Source organism: Erinaceus europaeus, chromosome 12 (genome assembly GCF_950295315.1).
Source record: "Erinaceus europaeus chromosome 12, mEriEur2.1, whole genome shotgun sequence".
Taxonomy (NCBI): domain Eukaryota; kingdom Metazoa; phylum Chordata; class Mammalia; order Eulipotyphla; family Erinaceidae; genus Erinaceus; species Erinaceus europaeus.
Genome location: NC_080173.1, coordinates 19213327 through 19235710, shown reverse-complemented (window position 1 = coordinate 19235710; position 22384 = coordinate 19213327). Strand labels below are relative to the sequence as shown.

Genomic DNA, 22384 nt, shown 5'->3' with positions numbered 1-22384 from the left:
TCTAGGGGAGAAAAGAATGGTCTACTAGAAAGCGTCTTTGTCACAAATGACAATTTTATTTTTTAATGACTGAGTAGTAGTCTACTGTGTATATGTATCCATACACACACATATGCATACACACCTTAACTTCTTTTTTTATTCATCCACTATTAAACTCTTAATTTCTTTCCATACCTTGGCTATTATGAACAATTTTAAAATGATATTCTTTAAAATATAAATCTCTTCAGGTAGATTAAAACTATTCACTAATCATAATCCAAGAGTCCTAGCTGTTTTCCACTTAACCAATTCCCTCTCTAAGAATCCAAGATTTTCTATAGAAGGAAAAGTAAACTCAAATTCCTGGAGGAGCAAGAATTTACTCTGGAAACACTTGGGCCTGTGGTCATACCACACTAAATGCACCTGATCTGGAAAGATAAGCTGGACCAGGCCTGGCTACTATTTGAATGGGAGGGAAGCACTTAGAAAAGGTAACTAAACCTCTTTACTTGTGAGGGATGGGAGGTGGAGAGGCAAATACTATTTGATCCCCCAGCACTGTGAACCAGCCATTTCCACAATATTCTCAGACAAACAAATTATCAGTAGTGGGAAGTCAAACTGACTAGCACTGCAGGAACAAGGATACAATATGGGGTGAGAACCACAGTGTCCACAATAGCAAGCAAAGACAGAGCCTCTGAGGTACCATGACTCAATATTTGTCAACTGTTGCCATGTGGGAATGTAGCCAATAGTCCTAGAGCGTCTCAATTTTTTGAAAAGAAACCAAGAATTCAGAATGTTTGTGGGCTCCCTGATTCATAATTACCTATGATTAGTTCAAATATTAAAAAAAAACTTCTGCCTTCTAGCCATTTATAGCAAATGTCATATATATGACACACACATATATAGTATTTATTGGATAGAGACTAAGAGAAATTGAAATGGAAGAGGGGGATAGGAAAGGAGAAAGAAAGACAGACACCTGTAGCAGTGGTTAAGCACTTACGAAGCGTCCTCCCTACAGATGGGGACTGGGGACTTGAACCTGGGTTCTAGTGCTTAATAATATGTGCTCACAACCAAGTGCACCAATAGTCAGTCCCTCTGAGAAAATATGTCTTCATTATTTCCATCAACAAATCATAATAAACTCTCATTTCAGGCTCACTTAATGTCTGTCCTAAAGTCCTTGGGAACTGCTACATTAAGTTAAACAATATATAATGAGACCAATTCTACTACAAGCTAGTTGATACAAATAAGAGTTAAGGTCCTACACTCACTAAAGTGTTCTTTTTTTTTATTTCTTTCCTCTCCCCTTCCCCCTTATTTTCCTTTACTTCCCAGAGCCCTGCTCAGCTCCTGCTTATGATGGTGCTGAGGAAATGAAACTGGAAACTATGAACCTCAGGAGTAAAGTCATTTACATAACCATTAGGCTATCTCCCCAGGCCTGCTCACCAAACTTCTAAAGAAAGATCCAGGGAGACCCGGCTGTAGCACAGCAGGTTAAGTGCACATGGTGCAAAGCACAGGATGAGCCTGAGGATCCAGGCTCCCCACCTGCAGGGAAGTCACTTCACAGGCGGTGAAGCAGGTCTGCAGGTATCTTTCTCTCCCACTCTCTGTCTTCCTCTCCTCTTTCCATTTCTCTTTGTCCTATCCAACAACGATGGCATCAATAATAACTACAATAATAAAACAACAAGGACAACAAAAGGGAATAAATAAATAAATAAATAAATACAAAAAAATTAAAAAAGAAAGATCCAAAACAGTCAGAATATGAAAAAATAATTTGCACTGATTTACTCATTTCCCAGCTTACTTACTTAGGGTTCAGGTTCTTAGCTGGACCCTAACCCTGGGCAGAGGCCATTCCATACAGGGCACCATGACTCACACGTGTATGCATGCGTACATGCACACATATGCTCTTTCTCACTCAAACTGAGGCTACTGAGAAAGATCAGTGAAACTCACATCCTTAGAACACGGGAGGAATCCAGGCACAGAGGGTAAAAAAAAAAACTTCAGTGACATGTGCAAAGTCCATCTATCTACCTTATAACAAAATGAGGTTATTTTAGGACCTACTTTATTTACTTGATCTCACTAGAAACTGGATTTGGTATGATTCTTAACTTCACAAAAAGCTCCTTAGAATTCATTTGTTCTGAACAGCTTTTAACTACTTTACAAACAACTCCTTCCATTCTCAAAACTGTCCTTGGAAGTTAAAGAAAATAGTTTTCTCACTTTTTTCCCCCCTCCAGAGTCATGGTTTTACACAGATGCAATTTCACCACTTCTGAGCTAACTTCTTTATATTTCAGGTAAAGAGACAGAATCAGAGAGAGGAGAGACATCAAAGTCCCAGAGCTTCTTTTCCTGGTCCCCATGGCATTCCTGTGTGGTGTTGAGGCTCTAACCTAGGCCATGCACAAGGCAAGACACACATCCAACCAGAAGAGCTATCTTCCTGTCCCCCACCCCTTTTATATTGTTTTATTAGGAGGTCAGTAATTTATAGTACAGTTATTGACACATAAATATAATTTCTCATTTCTCATCTCCCTGTAATAGGTGTCTGCAAAATACCCTCACTCCCAACTGAGGTCCATGCACCAGCACTCCATGGCCCTCTCCATTCCCTCCCTTAACTCCTTTCTCAATATACCCAGTCCAAGCTTCATTTTGTATTTTTCCCTTTCTGTGTTTATTTTTAAGTTCCATCTATAAGTGAGATCTTTAATTTGTCCTCTTTTGTGGCTTATCTCACTTAATATGATTCCTTCAAGTTCTACCCAAGATGAGACAAAGGGCAAAGGAGTGACTTGTTTTTTTAACAGCCAGGTAGCATTCTAGTATGTATATATACCACAACTATCTTAGTCACTCTCCTGTTGTTGGACATCTGAGTTGCTTCAGTTTGGGGCTACTACAAATTTTGCTCCTAAGAACTTAAGTATACAGAGTTTTCTTTGGATAGGTATATTTGTTTTCTTTGAATATATCCACAAGAGTTGCTGGGTCATAGGGTAGGTCCATTTCCAGTGTTCTGAGAAGTCTCCAGACTGTGTTCTCTACATAGAGGTTGGGCTAATTTACATTCCCACCAGTGAAGAGATCCTTTTTCCCCATGACTTCACCTACATTTGTTGTTTCTGTTATTATTAATGTATGACATTCTCACAGGTATAAAATAGCATCTTATTAATGTCTTTATTTGAATTTCTCTGATAATCAGTGACTTTGAGCATTTATTCATATGTCTGCTGACCCTTTGGATCTCTTCTTTGGTGAATTCTTTCCATGTCCCTTCCCTATTTTTAATTTTTTATTTATTATCTCTATTAGATAGAGACAACCAGAAATCAAGAGAGTAAGGGGAGATACAGAGGGAATGAGAGAGACACTTGCAGCACTGCTTTACCACTCATAAAGCTTTCCCCCAGCAGGTAGGGTCTGGGGGGTTTGAACCCAAGTCCTTGCACACTGTAACTCAACCAGGTATGCCACCCCCACCCCCATTTTTAATGGGGTTGTTTGTTTTGTTGTTACTGCTGAATTCCCATTCCCACTCTTAAAGATGAATAAATTGGCACAGAGAGGTTAAGATACTTGCCTAACTTAATTATGGAGACAAATCTAGGCAATTATCTCTGAAGAGGGTGAGCCTAACCACTGCTGTAGACTACCTCTGAACTATCGAGTTAGGCTTTTAAAATAGCCTCATGGTTTGTTGGTGTTGTTGTTCTTTGTTTTGTATTATAAACGGACATGGTAACCTACCATGTTTAGGTAACTCCTGTGCATTGCCTTTTTTTTTTAAATGAAGTTTTACTGGAATACAGCCCCACCCATTATTTTATACATTGTCTGTGGTTGCTCTTGTCCTACAAAGGCAAAGTTGGGTAGTTACAATATAATATAGCCCACAAAACTTAATATATTTAGTATCTGGTCTCTCACACACAAAAAAAAGTTTGCCAACCCCTCCATTATAGACTCACCAAGCAATCCTCTGATTGCAGGTTTTCTGATTGTACAGCTTAATTATAATACAGAAAAATCCTATAATCCTCCTCAAAGTCTACACATACACAGTTATTAATTCACATATTAGATTTGCAAAGACTTAAATTGTGCAGAAGATGCCTGGAAACTATGGAATTAACAAAAACATGCTCATAGTCCCACATTTTACAAAGGTATGAATAAATGCTCCATAAAAGAGGCACTGTCCTAATATTGGGTCTGTAGCTAGTCAAAGCTATTTAAAACAAGGAGATAAGCAGAAATACACGCAGAGGAAAAGCAAATCAAGAAGAAACTCATAATAGTTATCAACTAGCTGTGGTCTCAAATGCCAACTTTAGCAGTCATTTTCTGATTTCTCACCTGTAGAATAAGAGTGAAAATATGGTCATTTCTTGGAAGACTATGCATATTGGTCAAAGTGATGATATCTATGAAGTTCTTATCACTCTATCAAGATATTAAAACTCAAAGGTCTCCTATTATTAGGAATAAAGGTATTATTAGGAATAAAGGTAATGACACCAAAAAAAATAAATCTGTGATTATTTACACAAAGGTACATAGTCCCACACAATTCAGCTGTCACAGAGTAGCAGGATGATGGCAAGAAACAAAAAGTGTAGTTTATCAGAAAGAGCTCAAGTCAAAGAAAGATCTGACCACATCTATATACTCCATATAAAAAGCAGAGAAGCATATGCCATGTTTTCATCAAAGATAATTCAAGCAAAAGTAATCTAGGTAAGCAGAGGTATAATCTTTAATTACCTGGAAAAAATGACTTAAGTGAACAAATTACTCTGAAAGAAGGTAAAGTTTTATCTCCCCCTCTTATATAGCAAAAATGTCTATAAAATGCATTGGCCCTTGGTTGGCAAGCTGTCAGTTTTTAAACCTTTTTTTTTTCTAACAAATTTCATTTGGCACTGGTTTATGATGCTGACTGTTGGTTTATGATGCTGACTGTTGGTTTAAAAATAACCTTAACTGCAACCCAGGTGCCCAACAATAGATGAGTGGCTGAGTAAATTGTGGTATATATACACAATGGTATGCTCCTCAATTCTTCATCTCATCGTGGAGGAAGCTTGAAGGAATCATGTGAAGTGAGATCAGCCAGAAAGAGGATGAATATGAAATGATCCCATTCATAGACAGAAGTTGAAAAACAAGAACAGAAGGGAAAATACTAAACAGAACTTGGACTGGAGTTGGTGTATTGCTCTGAAGTAAAAAACTCTGGAGTGGGGTGTAGGCTTAAGTCATGGAACATGCTGGCCAAAGAGGACACAATAGGAGTTGAATTGTTATGTGGAAAACTGAGAAATGATACACATGTACAAACACTGTATTTTACTATTGACTATAAACCATTAATCCCCCAATAAAGAAATTTAAAAAATAATAACCTTAACCTTTATTGGGCTGGGGACATAGTATAATGGTTATGCAAAAAGACTTCCATGCCTGAGGCACCAAATATCCTGGTTTAATCCCCAGCATCCCCATATACCAGAACTGATCTTGTTTAAAAAAATTAATAACGAGAGTCGGGCGCCAGCTCAGAGGGTTAAGCGCAGGTGGTGCAAAGCATAAGCACTGGCATAAGGACCCCTGTTCGAGCCCCCAGCTCCCCACATGCAGGGGCATCACTTCACAAGCAGTGAAGCAGGCCTTCAGGTGTCTTTCTCTCCTCACTCTGTCTTCCCCTCCTCTCTCCATTTCTCTCTGTGCTATCTAACAACAATGACAACAATAATAACTACAACAATAAAACAAGGGTAACAAAAGGGAATAAATAAATAAAAATCTTTTAAAAATCAATAGTAATATCATTTAAAGTAACTTGCATCCTTGCATCTTTATCATTTTCTTTCAGTCTTTCTGAGATCTAAAAAAGGATGATACAATTTTACAGCATGCTGTTATTATTTTTTTTTAATTATTTTTATAACATGGAAACATTGACAAGACCATAGAATGCTTTTCTAAGTCTCCTTAAGCTCCATGTTGGAAAGTATGGCTTCAGCTATTTAAAATTACTTAATCATTATAAAAGTGATTTCTCACTCCTAATTTATTTGAATCCAAACTTTTAACCTCTAATAACTGGACATGACATTCTTTTTAGGCAGTGAAAGTACAGCTAGGTTGGGAATATGGAAGCATATAAAATAGCAAGCTACTTTTTTTTTTCCACTTCAAAATACAAATAGAATTAATTTAACACAGTTGGAACAAATTACCATGATATGTCCTCAATTTAAGTCTTATAGCTCCACTGGGATAAGACTCTATGGCCCCAGTTTAGGGGCACATGGTTCTTATTACTTAATCAAGACCCTGCATTTCAACTTGCATGTTTAAATGATGCAATTAGTTCATTTGTGATGGCCTCAAATACCCTTATCTTTTCCTGAGTTAAGCAAGAAGTCACCCTAGCCTAGTGTTTTGAGATTTGAATAAATACTGAAAGGATATTTGATAAGAAAAACTACACCAAATGTAATTTTTACTACAGAATGAACAGTTTTACTGCAACATCCCACCTGCATAACACTGATAAGAAACCCCTTTTATTTCTTTTATACACACAAATTGAGAAGGGAGAGACAGTGAGGGAGAGAGAATGACAGAAACCTACAGCACTGCTTCACCAATCATGAAGCTTCCCCCCTGCAGGTGGGACAAGTGACTCAAATTGGAGTCCTCATGCATGGCCACATGTATGCTTTACTAGGTACATTACCACCTGGTCCCAATGAATGAATTTATCTGAAATCTTTTTATTTTTCTTCTTTTAGTCAAGGTGAGCATAGTGCAGAACATAGAAAGCATACAGCACACACCTCTCTGGCTGTTCATTGCATAGACCTCAGGTGTTACCATTCACATGATAAATCCAAATAATTAGCACAGTTCAGGTCAGTCTGCTTGCAAGATGGAATGAGAACTCAACCCGCCTGACTCTCCACCCCCCCCCCCCCCCAGTTGCCAGCTCTTTATTTCTCTGGAGGAGACCTGGTACAGCATTAGTCTTTGATGAGCCAGGCCAGAGCTGGCGCCTGTGTATGTCTCCCATTTAGGTCACATATGGTCCCTCTGCTCTTTTGCAATGACTGAATTGATGAGATGGGCTCAGTCAGATGCAACAAGGGAAGCATGAAAACAATCCTCAGCCGCATCATTGTCGGCTCCCTTACCAATTCTGTCAGCTGTTATAAGCACCAGCTGGAAGATGGATGCTGGTATTCCAGAAAGACCTTTTTGAGTCTGGAGAGGCTGTGACAGGCCCCATGCTGTGACAGCAGTGTAATTATTTCAAATAACTGTCTGTCTAGGGTGCTAGACAGTGATTTTCAAAAGAAAGCTCCTCCTTATTGCAACAAAACAGTGCAATTTCTGAGTGGGGCAGGGGCAGTTTTGAAAACACTTCTTATATAAATCACAATGCCCTAAATGCTCATATGCTAATAGTTTATTCACAGGACAGAAAGGAACACAATCTTTTCTAAATAATGGTGAGACACAAAGTACTTGATAGCTTTGGGTTTGTGCCCAAGATCTGTTTCAGGGAGCAGTACCCTCCTATGAAACAGGAGGGTGTATTAGAATACTGCCCGCCTCCCACCTCCTTCCCTACCTCTTCCTCTTGAGGTATATTCTAGGAGCAAAAGTTAAATCTCTCAAGCTGCAACTGCCAGCAAAGAGCAGAGTCCTTTGCAGGGTAGTGTCAATGAACACAGACCCAGCTGTGAGAATTCCGAGTCTGTCACTAGCTATGTGATTTTTTGAACACAAGGTCTCTCCAAGTCTCAGTTCCAACTCTGTATAGTGCGGGCTATTGTAAAGAATGAAATATTATATGAAAAGTACCTGGTAAGTGTCTGACACTTATAACAAGTCAATAAATGGGAACTATTATTACCACAGTGGGGTTTATTCTTTGAAGGAAATTGCTCTAACAAAAAGTTCCAGACTTGAGTTTCTGTGTTGATCAGATTATGGCTGAAACTTTCATTTTGCACATTTTAAAAACAACCTTCCCTGTAATTTTGCCCTTCACCCTGTTAGTTAAAATGCCCATTCTAGAATGAACACACACACACACACACACACACACACACACACACACACACACACACACTCTCGCCCTTCACCCTGTTAGTTAAAATGCCCATTCTGGAATGAACACACACACACTCTCTCTCTCTCTCTCTAATTAATTATTATTTTTTTACCACTCCCATCACCAACGGTCTTTGTCCCCATCCCCACCCTCATAACCACTATAGGTTCTCCCACAATCTTGGAAATAGGTTGACATCTTGGTTTTTTTTTTTTTCTTCTTTTTTCACATTCATATACTCAATTGTCTATCTTCTACATATGAGTAAAAACCATTCTGTAGTTGTACTTCCCCTCCTTACTTTCTTCTATAGCCATAATCTTCTCCAATTCTAATTCCATCCACTTTATCCCAAAGGGCACAATATCATCTTTTTTTTTTTTTCACTGTTGCATAATACTGTTTAGTATATGTCTGATAACTTTTTTATCCAGTCATCCATTGAAGGTCATTTTGGTTGTTTCCAATTTTTTTCTACTGTGAATAAAGCCACTATAAATATGGGGTTGGTACATATATCCCTTTGAATCAGTGTTATCACATCTTTTGGGTAGATAACTAGGAGTAGAACTGCTAGATCATATGGCATTTCTATTTGCATTGGTTTAAGGATTCTCCACATTGTTCTCCATTAGTGTTTGCACCAGTTTGCACTCCCACCAGCAGTGTCTCTCCACAGCCTCTCTCCACACATCCTCTCCAACATTTCTCTTGTTTTACTGATGGAGCCCATTCCCATAGGTGTGAGGTGGAATCTCAGTATAGTTTTGATTTGCATTTCTCTGGTGATGAATGAACTGAAGAATTTCCGTATATGTCTGTGAGCCATATGTAGCTCTCCTTTAGAGAATCTTCTACCCAATTTTTTTATTGTTCTTTTTCCTTTTGTTGAGCTGTATGAGTTCTCTATAGATGTTTGATATTAACCATTTGCCTGAAGTATAGTGTGCAACTGGAACTCTCTACTTACTGCTATGAGTTTTTCAGACTCAAGTGTACATCTCACCCTGTCCAACCTATCTATCCTCTCACCCCACTGCAGCAGCCCTGGGAACCTAACCTCTTCTTTGTCACACTTTCTCTTGATGGAGGTTTACCTCCCATGTTCATTCACATGTTATTTTGTTTTTTGCCTCCAGGGTTATTGCTGGGGTTCAGTGCCTGCACTATGAATCCACTGCTGGCAGCCATCTTTTTTTCCATTGTTGTAGTTGTCTCTGTTGTTGTTGTTGGATAGAACAGAGAGGAACTGAGAGAGGAGAGAGGAGGGGAAGACAGAGAGGGGAAGAGCAAGATGGACACCTGCAGACTTGCTTCACCAGTTGTGAAGCGACCCTGCTGCAGGTGGGAAGCCAGGAACTGGAACCAGGATTCTTGTGCCGGTCCTTCCTCTTCTCACTATGTGCACTTAACTGGTACACCTCCCCCCTCCACATGTTCTACTCCCCAACTAGATTAAGCTTCTGGAGATAGGGAATTATTACCTTAGATTGCTTTAAAACTTACATAGCACCCAACACATCTATTTGATTCTCTAAGCCTCTGATATATAAAATGTAGTTGTTTCAGCCAGTGTCACTGGCATCACCAGGATACCAGCATCACAGATTCTTAAATCTACTGACTCTGAACCCAATCCCAAGTGGTTCATATGCACTAAGATCAAGAAATATTGCTCTGATCCTGTATTTCCCAGTCTTTGTTCAATAATATCTTTTCTTCATACGTTTAGCCATTTTTCTTTCATTATATAGTTTTCTTTTTAAATTTTATTTTAATCAGAATGCTTTGGGGCTCTAGCTGGGGACTGAACCTGGCAACTCCTAGTCTCTGGCATGGTAATATTTTTGCATAAAAACTATGCTATCTCCTCAGACTGGTTTAGCCATTTTTAAAATACCAATCACACTGTATTTTACCTAACATCTACATTTATTTATTAATCTATTTTAATTTAGCTAGCGCACTGTTCAACTCTGGCTTATGGTGGTGACTGGGATTGAACATGGGACCTCGGAGCCTCTGACATGAAAGTCTTGGGTAACCATTATGCTGTTCCCCAAGCCTCAATACCTGCATTTTAAAAGACTTAATACTGATACTATATTTTGCCTAATATGCAGTCTGTTAAAAATTTAGTCAGCAAGGCAGAAAAAGACATATTCTTTAATAAGATTTTATAGCCTACGTTTTAAAAAAAATCTGGTACAAATTAAAACAAAGAATCACTAAAACAAAACAAATCTTTACCACCTAAAATTAACTCCTGTAGCACCAGGTTTCCGTTTCCTCACTTTGGTAACTAGACAAAGCTCCACATGTTTTGTTGCTGAATCAGAAGACATAGCCCAGACTACTAAGTTGGTCCCTGGCCTGTCCCTGCTCCCACCCAGCAGGCTTCCCTGTGAAGTAGGTGCTATCTTCCCCCAAACATGGATGGACAAGAAGGCAAGTGGAGGCAGTATATCTGGGCTCTGGTCCTGCACCACCCTGTAATCACTTGCCAAATCCCATAATCTCTTTGGGGCTCATTTTTGTGGGTTAGCTGACCTCAAAGCTCCCTTCCAAGTCTAACAATATGACATAATAAATAAGAGCAGAAGCTCTGGAGTCAAAAAGACTTCAGTTTGAAATTATGGCTCCATTACTTACTAGCTGCATTAAGTCTGAGTTTTCCTCATCTATAAAATTAGAGTAAGAATAATATTAACGACGTGTAAATACAATACACATGCCATAGAATATGTAGGAATAAAGAAAATGATAGCTGAAAATGCTTTAGCTTAAAATCTATCACAGAAGGGTGGGGGATAGATCACCTAGTATAAGGCACATATTACCCTGAGTAAAGCTCTGGGTTCAAGCCCTATCATTACACAGGAACATGAGAAACAGCACCAGAGGGGTTCCATGGACGGTGAAGCAATACTCTGGTGTCTTTCTTCTCTCTTGCTAAATTAAAAAAGTGAAACTAGACCCAGGAGGCTGCTTAGTGATGTCCATGCAAACACAGGGCCCTGAGTTCTCCTGAACTACAGTAGGAAAAAAAATCTGGCACATAGTTAATGTTCAACAAATATAATTATTAATATTTTTCTAGATGCCAGGCACTGACACATCTGCTTGAGCACAAATGTTACTATGCACAAGGACCAGGTTCAAAGACCTGGGTTCGGGAGTCGGGCGGTAGCATAGCCGGTTAAATGCATGTGGCAAAAAGCGCAAGGACTGCATAAGGATCCCAGTTCGAGCCCCTGGCCCCCACCTGCAGGGGAGTTGCTTCACTGGCGGTGGAGCAGGTCTGCAGGTGTCTATGTTTCTCTCCCCCTCTCTGTTTTCCCCTCCTCTCTCTACTTCTCTCTGCCCTATCCAACAACAATGACATCAATAACAACAACAATAAAAAACAATAAGGGCGACAAAAGGGAAAATAAATAAATAAATATAAAAAAATTTTTAAAAAAGACCTGGCTTCAAGCCTCCAGTCCCCAGCTGTCAGTTGGGAGTTTCACTAGCAGTGAAGCAGTGCTGCAGGTGTCTCTTTCCCTTTCTATCTCTCCCTTCCCTCTCTATTTCTCTCTGCCCTATCAAATAAAAAGAAAGGGAGAAAGGGGGGGGAATGGCCACTGGGAATGGTGGATTCATCATGTAGGTATTAATCCCCAGTGATAGCCCTGATGACCATAAAAATAAAAAATACTTTTTCTATCCTCCAGAATGTGCAAATAGTACTTAATATTTATTAAGTACAGATTTCCACCCCCACTCTTCAGAAATCAAGTTTCTCTGAAATCTTTCTAAGCTGAATTGACTTAAAGCAAAACAAACAAACAAACAAAAAAAAAACCACACCTATTAATTGATACGGAAAGTAACTTTACATTCCCAGATCCCCAAAGCAGCTTACTAAATCAGGATAAAACATAAATCCTAGGGGCTCAGAGTGGCACACCCAGTTAAGAGACTATGTTACCATAAGCAAGGACCAGGGTTCCAGCCCTTTCTCCCCATCTAAAGAGAACATGCTTCATGAGCAGTGAAGCAGGTCTGCAGATGTTTATCTTCCTCTTCGCTCCTCTATCTCCCACTCTGCTCTCAATTTCTCTCTGTCTTATCAAAAAATAAAAATAGAAGGGAAAAAAGAAAAAAGAAGAAAGAAGAGATAGCCTCTAGGAGTGATGGATTCATTGTCCAGGCACTAAGCCTAGCAATAAACCTGGCAGCAATTTAAAAAATAAATAAGTAACTCCGAAAATAACACTCACATATACTAAAAGAATGATATGGACAAACTTACAGAAGAGTGTTGGGAAAGGAGTTAAAGGAGTTTGGTGAGGCCACTGTCATTGCTCAGGGTGCCTCTGCCTCAAGAGTCCACTGATGCAAAACTCACACTGAATGTTATACTTCTTGGCAAATTTGTCTTAAGTCAGACTAGCCCCTTTGGATTTCTTTCCATTAGGAAAAACAGATACTAATGCTTGTCTTTTGTATATAAAATCAAAATGGCCTAATAGGGACTTTCAGATTGCAGAGGAAGGCTATATTTAATATTTAATATGCAGCAGATACTATATAAAATGTTTTATACTGTGGTTTTCTGTCCTCACAATAATGTTGACATAGGGACTCCATTTTAAAGATAAGGAAACAGAGGCACAAAAGAAAGTTAATCAATTTGGTCAAAGTCACGCTTTAGTGGGATTTGAGATTTGGATTTGAGAGCAGAATATCTGATTAGAGAGGCAGTGTTCATAACCAGAAGCTATCCTGCAGGACAGAATAAAACACGGACTTTTCCTACTCAACAAGCATCATGGCTTGTTGGCATAGGGGGACACTTGGCAAACATGGGTAGCTCTTGTTACCATTAGATCTACTGTTACGCATTGCACCTTCACATGCAAACACCACCACTACCAGGTATAAGAAGTTTCATCCTGGGGGTAAAAAGATGAAGCTCAGCTTGTTAGAGGACTAATTTGGATGGCTGAGGCCCCAGAGACTGCAGATTCAGTCCTTAGCACTACCTTATGCCAGAGCTGAGTGGATCCCTCATTTTCTCTCTGTCAGAAGGCAATAGGTAAATCTTTTAAAAATACATTTCATCCATCAGTTATATAAAGGGATGATTTTCAAATGCTTCTTTATTTGTGAATATAACATACATGAAAAAGTGAGCAAAAATGTAAGTATATAGTTCAGTAATTATCTCCCAATTAGTAGCCATAGAGCCACTGTTTTGTTATTCCAGAAGCCTCCCAAACTCTTTCCCTCCTCTTCACATGGAACCACTGCCCCAGAGTTTCTCAATTTCGCACTATGCTAGATCATTCTTTGCCATCAAGTATTGTTCTATAGGCTGTTTATCAGTATCCTTGGCCTCTGACCATTGGATGCCAGTAGCACCGTCCACCAAGTGGCAAAACCAACAATTTCTCTAGACACTGAAAGGTGCTTCCCCAAGGGAATATCACCATTGGATAAGAACTACTACACTCTCTTGAACTTCTGGTAGTAGCTTTTTCATTTTCATTTTTACCATATAAGCATCAGTCTGTAGATATTATCATTTAATCTTGCCTAGTGAAAGGAATTTTTATAATTTAATCTATGAAAAGATCCCTAATCATGGCCCCTTAAAACAATCATGCTAGGTAAGGTGATCATATAATTTACCATCCAAACTAGAGGCACAGACTATAATCAACATTGACCCAGGCAACTCAGCATGTTCACCCTACTCCTATGGACCTCCACTGTGAGTGAATATTATCCTCACAGTCATACATAATTAAGACCCTCCTTCCCACAGGATAATTGTACATGAAGTGACAGAGGACAATTAAAAGCAGTACATTCCCATGGGTAAAGTACCACAGACACAGACCCAGATTAATACCTCAAAGCTGAAGGGCTGCAGAGCAGAGAACTCATTGGCCTTGGGTCTTACAGAGTTGTATTTGTCAAATTTGCTCAGAAGAAACCTCTCAAACAAGTGCTTTTACCAGATCAACACAGGTTGATTAGAATAAGTAACTTCCAAGATTTGCACATAAATGCAAAAAGGATCAGAATAACTTCTAGTAAGAAGTTTGGAGTCGATAGTGGTTTTTAAATCAATGTATCTGTGTTTTTTCATCAGTATCATTGGCAAGTAGCACCACCATTACCAATCTGACATGCTCTGCATTTTGATCTCATAAATCCTGATCTTAACTATGTTAAAAGTGACAGCTAAGCTTTTCCTGACACAAATGAGAACATATATTGAAACCCCATTTGCCTGAACATTATCCAACTCAGCCTCCATTATTGTGGGCTTCAAAGAGAAAAGAAACAACCTACATTTGGGCATTGCTACAAACATTTATTAGACTCTCTCAGCATTCCTTTCACCCTTTTCCAGCAACTATATTCATTTAAAGGTCAAGACTTCTGAAAGTGCCCATGGGGAATAGATGGGACCCCATCACTGTGGTTTCTTCCAGCTAAGCCAGAGGGGTTAATTAGAATTGAAACTTTTTTGTTTAAGAAATTGGAGGGGGTCGGGTGGTGGCGCAGTGGGTTAAGCGCATGTGGCGCTAAGCGCAGGGACTGGCGTAAGGATCCCAGTTGGAGCCCCGGCTCCCCACCTGCAGGGGAGTTGCTTCACAGGCGGTGGAGCAGGTCTGCAGGTGTCTATCTTTCTCTCCCCCTCTCTGTCTTCCCCTCCTCTATCCATTTCTCTCTGTCCTGTCCAACAACGAACGACATCAACAATGGCAATAATAATAACCACAACGAGGCTACAACAACAAGGGCAACAAAAGTGGGGGGGGGGGGAAAGGCCTCCAGGAGCAGTGGATTCATGGTGCAGGCACCGAGCCCAGTAATAACCCTGGAGGAAAAAAAAAAAGAAATTGGAAAGAGGGTTTGGACTTAAACTTGGAATTGTGTAAACTGGCAACTGCTACAGTTGCCTGGCCACCCAACTGGGAACTCAGTACAGAGGAAGAAAGAAAAAGGCAGAATGGAAGATGAAAAGAAATAGATCAAATCTTGATAGTATTTATTTGGGACAAAATGAGTGGATTATGCTCAGTGAAATAAGTAAAGAGATGAAAAAACAATTTGGTTTTACTCAAATGTGTAATATAGAAGGCTGGGTGGTGGCATGCTGGGTTAAGCGCACAGGACCAGTGCAAGGATCCTGGTTCCCTACCTGCTGGGGACTCCCTTAGCAAGCAGTGAAGCAGGTCTGCAGGTGTTTCTCTTTCTCTCCCCCTTTCTGTCCTCCCCTCCCCTCTCAATCTCTCTCTGTGCTATCCAAAAAAAAAAAAAAAAAGGAAAAAATGGCCACAGGAGCAGTGGATTCATAATACAGACACCAACCCCCCCCCCCCCCAGTGATAACCCTGGAGGCAAAAAGAAGAAAAAAAAAAGTGGAATATAGAAAATAGAAACACACAAACTTGCAAAGAAAATTAAAATAACCCAACCTGTTTTTGACACTTTGGGTAAACTATGGTGGTCTTTTCTGAGGAGGTAGAGACCTAAAACTTTGGGGGTGGGTGTGGTGTGGAGCCTGATCCCTGTTATCTTATAATCTTGTAAATAAATATTAAACCTCTGATTAATAAAAGAAAAAAATCTAAAAACTCATATCCTGAAGTTTTTGAGCAACACTGATCAAAAGGCTCTTGAAGCCAGTTTTACCTATGTGCATCTTATAGTATCTTAAACCTGTGTATGCCATACAGATACATACACACATATTCATTTATATCCGCATGAGTATATATATATATATATATATCTTCTACTTAATTGGGTGCTCGAGCATGGCAAGATAGCTCACCTTGATACTGTGACTGCCTTACCATGCATATAAATCAACTTCCAACTTGACCCCACCAAACTGGAAGAAATACCAGAACTGTAGCATTTTTCCCTCTCCCCCTCTATTTCTGTTTTATCTGGAAAAAAAAAATGGTTTAGAGCATTGAAGCTCCAGCAATGAAAAAACAAACAAATACATCCTGTGATTTGCAGAGTTTTTTATAGTCATTCATAAGAATTACATTTCATACTGCAACCCAGAATGCATACAACCATAGACACATAACTTACTCAAACTTTCATGAAGTTGTAGAATCCTTACTAATATAGTATGATTATTTCCTATCCTGTTATACCTCTGAAAAAAATACTGACTGCAGTTGATCACACTGATTTCATATCCTTCATTTTGAAAACGATGTCTTATGAAACTAGGTTAAGAATGAGATAAGAAATAACATGATAATTTCCATCATCATATAATTAGGTAAATAGGCCCTTAAATCAAGCAGTTGTGAATTTGGGGGTGACTATTTTACCATCCCTTCCCTACCGCAAACTATATAGGTTTTCTGGAAAAGAGAAAAATCCTAATGACCTACAAATTAATGAGTTACAAAAAAAAAAATGCAAAAAAGACAAGTGCCTTCTGAAGCAAAAACTATGCCTAAAAAAGAAGTGAAGTAGGTAAGTGAGGAGACACCAGAGTTCTACTGATGAACTGAATAACAGGACTTAGATATCTACACACGAAAGACAGAAATTTCAGTGACTTTGTAAAAGTTGAGCTTTGTAACAAACACAGATCTCTGGGGCAAATCTAAAGGAAGTAAGGAAGGAAGGTTGGGAAAGGCTGGAGAGGGAGAAAAGGAGGAGAGAGATTGAGAGATCACTTGCAGTATGAGACTCAGACTTTCACTCATTGTGTATATGGCACTGATGAAGAAATCCTGAAACTCTAGACAATTACTAAAGGCTGGATAAGACAGCGACGGTACTTTTAACTGTTTTCCATATATCTTATTTGTGTTGTCAGTTAGCCAAAATGTTCTTTTTATCTACTCAAAAGCACTACAGAGACTTTATTAAATCTGGAATCAAATGGAGAACTAGGATTCTCGAGCTTGCTGGAAATAGGCCAGTGACAATCAAGAATACTGAGAAAACTAGTTGCTTATACAGTGTGTGATAGAGAGAAAGAGAGGTGGAAAGATGTTAACTGCCTCCCACAATTTTCAGGTACTTAGGCTCAACTGTCTACTTGTTTTAGAAGCCCTTTAATTTTTCTGCAATTTCTTAATTTTATTAACTTCAAAACAGTAAAGTTTAAAACAATCACTTGCATGCCCAGAAGTGACTTGAGAAATTCCACAGTGATGCCCTGCCACTTGAGGAAAATTGGTTCTGAAATGAATGCAGCCTGCACTGTTCTCAGCTGTGACCATGAGCTTCGAGCTCAGACCAATTGAGTTCCACAGGCTCTAGTGCTAAATATAAATGTATATGTATGGGCCTTGGGTCAGGTGGATGGAGATAAACAGTTAATTCTATCCATGGAATATTTCCAAGAATGGGGGAGCTCTCTGCCCTAATCCAACTTTCAAGCCCTGTTACTACTTTACTCTGACACTATTTTCTCAGACAATGTTTTTATCCAACTTCATGCTAGCTACCAAACCAAGCAAATCTACTATAGTCAGGGATCAGTTGGTGGTGTACCTGGTTGAATGCACATGTGACAATGCCCAAGGGCACAGGTTCGAGCCTCTGGTCCCTACCTGCAGAGGAGAAAGCTTCATGAGTGGTGAAGCAGGACTGCAGGTGTCTCTCTGTCTCTCACCCTCTCTATCTTCTGTACCCTCTCAATTTCTGGCTGTCCCTATCCAATCAATAAAGATAATACAAAAAACATTTTAAAAAAAACTACTATAATCATTGGCCCTAGAAACATGCCTAAAATGGACTTTCAAGATTTCTTCCAGCCTAAAATCCCTAATCTCATCTGCTCTGTTCCTACATTTTAGTTCCTGTTCATTAATCATTTTGTCTCACTTTATGTCCTGCCACCTTCCAGACACCAGCTTACAGATGCTACCATGATTTCACCCAGACTTCTCTGGGCAGATGACCTCACCAATGTGTCCTGGAACCTTACCTCTCTGGATAGATAGGTAAAGATAGAAACAGGCTGGGTGTCTGGATTGACTTTTCACTGCACATGTCTAGTGGAGAAGCAATTACAGAAGCCAGAACTCCTACCTTCTGTACCTCAAAAACAACTTTGATCCATACTCCCAGTGGGGGGAAGTAATAGGAGGAAGAGGTAAGAGGGCTCGAAACTCCAGCTCCATCAGGTCCCAGACAAAGAGGACAAAGAGGGGAAAGATATTTGAATGTAGTAATAGGGTTAAGTGTGGCTTGAAGGGGCAGAGAGGATTGGACCTGGAAGAAAAGGGGGGCAATTATGTACAAATGTAGACAGATAGTTGTAGAGGTGACAGTTAACCCATGTCTGCAACCTTAGGAGAACAACACTGGTTTACAATAGAGGGACTTGGAATTCAGAACTCTGGTGGTGGAAATGGTGTGGAACTATACCCCTGTTGATGTGTAATTTTGTAACTCAATCTTAAATTGCTAATAAAAAATTTTAAAAAATAAAGAAATTCCCCAGTGATAATAAAAATCAAATCTCACTGTAATGGTGTTTTAGGTAGATATCCTCATTTCCCATCATCTTTTTGTTCAAATATACTTCACCTCCATTACTAAAATTTAGCAAATAAAGTGTATGATTAATTCCTGTAGATGTCATAGAGAAATAATAAGACTCTCCTATTCAAGTCATCATTGGAAGTCCTTGCAATCTCCTAGTTTACTGTGTTTACTCTAGAGACCAAATAAAGACAGGGTGCTTACCTGACCAACCACTCTATTGAAACACTGTCTTATTTAACCATATAAGAAGTGAATGGAAGCAAAATTGTTACCGGAATTATTATTTTCTTCTTCATCATAAAGGGCACCACAGCACGTTCATTTTAGAGATACTGTCATGGCTAGGAGACTGATACATGAAGTCAGAGCCCATGGAAATGGAGGCTGACTTATTCCAAATTACTTCACCTCCTCCCCAACACTAAGCTTACCACTACATGGACTAACTACGAAGCTCCCAAAGTGTCTCAGGATGGCTGACACCCTGACATCCTGCAAAGCAATGTAAAGCATCCTTTCCTTTCTCCTCTAGATAGAAACAGAGAGAGTGGTCTGGGAGATAGTGCAGTGGATAAGCATTGGACGCTCAAGCAGGAAGTCCTGGGTTCCATCCCTAGTAGCACATGAATCAGAGAAATGTCTGGTTCTTTCTCTTCTTCCACCTGTCTTTCCCATTAATATATAAAATATTTTTTCTTTATTGAGGGGATTAATAGTTCACAATTGATAGTAAAATATAGTAGTTTGTACATGTGTAACATTTCTCAGCTTTCCACATAACAATCTACCCCCACCTAGGTCCTCCTCTGCCATCATGTTCCAGAACCTGAACTCCCCCCCCCGAAACACACACACACACCAGAGTCTTTAACTTTGCAATATACCACCTCCAATCCAAGTTCTGCTTTGTGTTTTCCCTTCTGTTCTTAATTTTTCAACTTCTATCTATGAGTGAGATCATCCCATATTCATCCTTCTCTGAGTGATCTCGATTAACATGATTCATTCAAGCTCCATCCAAGATGAGGTGAAAAGGTAAAAAGGTGAATTCACCATTTTTAATAGCTGAGTAGTATTTCATCGTGTATATATGCCACTGCTTACTCAACCACTCATCTGTTGGACACCTTTCTCATTAATAAATAAATAAAAATTTTAAAGTATTCTCTTTTTTTAAAAAAAAATTATCTGTATTTATTGAACAGAGACAGCCAGAAATCAAGAGGGAAGGGGGGCTAGAGACAGAGAGACACCTGCAGCACTGTTTCACTACTTGCAAAGCTTTCCCCTACAGGTTGGGGGAGGGCTAGGGGCTCGAGTCTGGGTCCTTGCACACTGTAATAACATTTGCACTCAACCAGGTGCGCCACCACCTGCTCCAATAAATAAAAGCTTAGAGAAAGCAAGACAGAGACAGAAGAAAAGTGAGTGAGAGAGACCACAGCAGCAAAACCTCATCAGCGTGGTGGGGGCTGTGCTTGAACTTGGGTCACACACCCTGACACAGCAGCACACTATCCAACTGAGCTATTCTGACCGGACCAAGGCATCCTTCTTTTAGAGAGAGAGAGAGAGAGAGAGAGAGAGAGTGTGTGTGTGTGTGTGTGTGTGTGACTGACTGTCGGATGAAGGCATAGCCTGAGGACGTTAAGTAAGGCCAAGCTCTGTTTCTGCCCCTTCTAGACAAGTCATTTGGAAGACACACAGACCCGTTCTCTTTCGGACTGGAAACAGCATGTTTCAGCATGCGCTAAAATCTAGTATTCACCCTCCCAACGGGGTGGTTATCAATTACTGGGGCAAAGGATCACTCAGCTTTCCGGGGTGGGGGTGGGGGTGGGGGTGAGACTGCTGCTGTCAGCACCCAGGAGTCTCTCTCTCTCCACCCCCCCCCCCCAGGGGCCGCCTGGGTACCAGCAAACCAAGTCAGTTTGCAAAGTTCAGAGGAGTTGGCTCCGGTATGTTTACAAGTCCTAACAGGTCGCAGGAATGCTCAGGATGATGATGAGCACCCCACCCAGGAGCGCCCGGCCCAACCCTCTCACATCTGGGAGGCAGAGGCTACACAAAGGAGAGAGGGATGGAGGGCGAGGGAGAAAGAGGGAAAGAGGGAGAGAGGGAGAGAGGGAGAGAGAGAGAGAGAGATTGAGAGAGAGATCTCCTCCTCCTCATCCCGTAGCGGCCGCCTTCCTTCTGGGGCCTGGGGAAGCCCTAGCACAAGCTCTCATCCCTGTCTGGGAGCAAGACCAAGGGATGGGGGGGGGGGGTGCAGGGAGCGGGGGGCGGTGTCTTTTCCGAGCAAAACAATCTTCCATGCCAAGATAGAGTATCCTAGGGTCCTAAACCGAAATATCCCAATCAATACCCCCTCCCGCCCCCCCTTGCTATAAGAGAAATGAAATACTCTAGGAAAAAAAAAAAGGTAAGATTTGAGCCACAGGCTCACAGCTTTTCTATTTTTTTCCCCACACGCCCAAAGCAAAAGCCTCAGCATGCTCCCTTCTGCAGACTGCAGGGTTTTCTCCCCACTCCTTCCGCCTGCCGTCTTTCCAAAGTGTCTCCTCCGGATCTGGGATGCATCAACCTCTCTCCCCACCTCCCAGCACCACGCGAAGCCACCGCCGGAGCACAGGGTCCCAGGCGGCGCCTTTTGCACAGCCCCACCCGCTCCAACCCTGGAAAACCCGCCAAACTTCCTGCCGCGGGGTCACGGGAGAGACCAAGTCCCCCCCCCCTCTTGTGGGGGGCTCTGGGGGGCACGAGCGCTGAGGCTGCAGTCGGCCGGCGGGCGGAGGGGCGGGGCTTGTCTCCTGCCGCCGCGCCAGAGCCCCGGACCCGCAGCGCCGCTGGGGGTCTCCAGACGTGCGCGCGGTGCCCCGCGTGCGCACCCAGAGCGCGCGGGCTGTGGCGGCTCCGCGCGGTCGCGTCCGTCAAGCGCGTTCCGTGCTGCCCAAGCCGTCGCCCAGCTACCTACCTACCTGCTCCGTCGCCTCCTCCCTCGGGCGCCCGCTGGCTGCCGAGCGCTACTTTATTGTCTCTGCCGCTCACCGCGCGGGACGCGGCGACGCGGGGACGCGGCTCCCCCGGCCGGCCCTGCGAGTCCTCTCAGCGCAGCACCGGCACGTAGGTGGCCTCGCGCTCCTTCCTCCTGTCAGCAGCCTAGGCTCCCAGCTCCCGGCACGTGAGCGGCGGCGCGGCCCGACTCGCCGGCTCGCTGGGCGGCCAGCGCCAGCCGCATCCCCCCCCACCCCACCCCCCTGACGCGGGGCTGCGGGTCGCCGGCGCCTCCGCTCGCTGCCGCGCGGCTCAGCTTTTATCCGCACTTGCAGCTTCCCTCGCGCCCTTCCGTCCGGCCGGCCGGCTTCCTTTCTGTCAGCGGCGCTCAGGGTTTTCTCTCTTTCTCCTCAGCTGCCCCCGCCCGCCGCCTCTTGGGGGCTGGGGCGGCCGCTGCCAATGAGACTCGGCTGATGCGCCGTACCGGCCCAGTCATTGTATCGGGAGGGGAGGGAGGGCGAGAGGGTGGGGAGGACGGCAGGGAGCGCACCGGGCCCCACAGCGGCTGCGGCTGCGGCTGCAGCTGCAGCTGAGAAGAGGCGCTGGTGCCCAGCGCGCGCGGGGACTTTATTGCGCGACCCTTTTGATCCCTCCGCCTCCGAGAAGCGCTGGAAGGGACTT

The 22384-nt window shown here is 41.8% G+C and overlaps 1 protein-coding gene across 3 annotated transcripts in view; it reads right to left on the bottom strand.

Annotated features, from left to right (window-relative positions):
- Nucleotides 1-22129, bottom strand: part of FRMD4B (FERM domain containing 4B) — a 407614-nt gene extending 385485 nt beyond the window's left edge. For 2 of the 3 annotated variants that reach the window (XM_060202891.1, XM_060202894.1), the window contains exon 1: nt 21688-22129. The gene's annotated coding sequence lies outside the window, so the exon portion shown is untranslated. Of the gene's footprint in view, nt 1-21683 lie in introns of all 3 variants that reach the window. The other variant, XM_060202892.1, reaches the window with a different exon arrangement.
- Nucleotides 22130-22384: the final 255 nt, after the last annotated feature.